The sequence below is a fragment of the Sorex araneus genome, chromosome 1, assembly GCF_027595985.1.
Source record: "Sorex araneus isolate mSorAra2 chromosome 1, mSorAra2.pri, whole genome shotgun sequence".
Classification (NCBI taxonomy): domain Eukaryota; kingdom Metazoa; phylum Chordata; class Mammalia; order Eulipotyphla; family Soricidae; genus Sorex; species Sorex araneus.
Genome location: NC_073302.1, coordinates 387,565,741 through 387,568,118, shown reverse-complemented (window position 1 = coordinate 387,568,118; position 2,378 = coordinate 387,565,741).

Here is a 2,378-nt window from a genome sequence, read left to right as displayed (position 1 = left end):
TGGAAACTGCACAGCATAAGAATGAGGAAGTTCCAGAAAACACAACAAAAAGGAGTTTCCGGTTCACTTGATTTCACAGCTATTTCAGTGATGGAAGTTATAAACATACATAAATTACCAGCACCAAAAATTACCAGTAAAGTAAAGCAAAAATTAGAAACTATTCACCAGCTGAAGTTTTAGGTCATATAGTTAAAAAATTGTGGACCAAGAATAGATTAAAAAAACTGCAAGAATAGAAATATTGGGAGAACTCTCAGTTTGGTCGAAGCATCTGTCTCCAGTTAAGATGTGCTGCCTCCAGATAGATATGCTAGAGAAGTCCTAAGCCATGGCAGCTCACAATGTGTTTGAAGATTAGATGCCACAAAATGTGCCAAAGTAGTGTACTGATTCTTTCCAATTAAAGAAACTTTGGATGAATAAATGAAACTCTAAATATCACTTTTCTCTAAAAGCAAAATTTTTCTCCAAAGCTCTTTTAGGTTGTTCCTAAAGCAGGAAATAAATCTTGATGTGGAGGATAGCCCCCTTGAACTGATGGAGATGCACCCTGTTGTTAGAGGCAGAGAGGTAGCTGTGAAGACCAGCTCTGCTAGCTCACCGAATTGATTGTTTAAACTAAAACTTTGGTCTTTTCCTGTCCACAGATTTCCTGCTTTATTGTTTAACAGGCTGCATATAAACAAGAACGCTTTGTTTCTTTTCTAGGTTCCATAACTTGTGGGCCTTCTTGTGCATGAAATTACATTTGGGTTTTTCTCTTGCTATTTTTTCTGTTTCAATTTATTTTAGTGCTAGTGAAAGGGCCTCAGGAGGTAAGGGGGAGATCTCCTGAAACTTTCCCCTATAGAAGCCCCTCATATGGCATGATGGATTTTTTTTTTTTGTAAGAAGTGATTGTTGCACAGAGAGATGCTGGAGAAGATTATGTGAAGCACAGGGAGAAGGCAACCATCTCTAAACCCAGGAGTCTCAGAAGAAACCACTTTCAAAAATAATGATCTTAGAATTTTAGCGTGCAGAACTCTGAATAAATTAATTTCTGGATTAATTAACTCCATGGTACTTGTTACGGCTGTTCAAAAACTGCTGTGTGCTGAACCATCATTTATTTTATTTCATTTTGAAAATTATAGAGTAGTTAGTGACTTGTGCTATGAATGTGATAAAAGTTCATTTTATTTATTAAAAAATTTTTTAATTAGTAAATCACCGTGGGAGTACTGTTACAGGCTTACAAACTTTTGTGTTTGTGTTTCAGTCATACAATGATCAAGTACCCATCCCTCCACCAGTGCCCATTTTCCATCACCAATGGTCCCTGCATCCCTCCCACCATCCCCACCCCGCTATCCCACCCCACCCTGCCCCGCCTCTGTGGCAGGGCATTTCCTTTTGTTCTCTCTCTCCTTTTGGGTGTTGTGGCTTATAGTATTAAGTGGCCATCATGTTCGGTCTATAGTCTACTTTCAGCCCACCTCTCCCATTCTGAGCGGGCCCTCCTAGCACCCTTTACTTGATGGTCCCTTCTCTATCTGAGCTACCTTTTCCCCCAGCATGCGAGGCTGGCTTATAATCTGTGGAGTAATCCTCCTGGTACTAATCTCTGCTGTTCTTGGGTGTTAGTCTCCCATTCTGTTACTTTACATTTCACAAATGAGTGCAATCTTTCTATGTCTGTCCCTCTCTTTTTGACTCATTTCACTTTAACATGATATTTTCAATGTTGCTCCACCTATATGCAAATGTCATGACTTTATCTTATCTAAAGCTCCATAGTATTCCACTGTGTAGATGTACCAAAGTTTTTTTAACTAGTCATCTGTTCTCGGGCACTCAGGTGTTTTTCAGATTCTGTCCATTGTAAATAGTGCTGCAATGAACATGTAAGTGCAGATATCATTTTGAACTATACTTTTTTGCATTTCTGGGGTATATTCCCAGAAGTGGTATTGCTGGGCCAAATGGGAGCTCAATTTCTAATTTTTTGAGAAGTGTCCATACTATTTTCCAAAAGGGCGGAGCCATTTGGCATTCCCACCAACAGTCTATGCATGGTTGACTTCTATCTTCAGTGTATTGTGGCCTGCATAGGTAAAACTTGTTTGTTTGAGGGTCATGCCTGATAGTGCTCAGGACACTTACTCTTGGCTCTCCATTCAGGGGTTACCTCTGGTGAAACTTGAGGCCCAGGTTTAGCCTTGTGCAAGGCAAGCTCCCTACCTGCTGTACTGTCTCTCCAAACCCTTCATTTTCTTTCTTTTTTAAAAGTTATTTGAATGTTTTTATTTTTGTCTGTTTTGGAGTCTCCTCTACAATGCTTAGGGCTTAGTCTTGACTCTGTGCTCAGGGATCACTTTTGGCTGGGCTTGGGA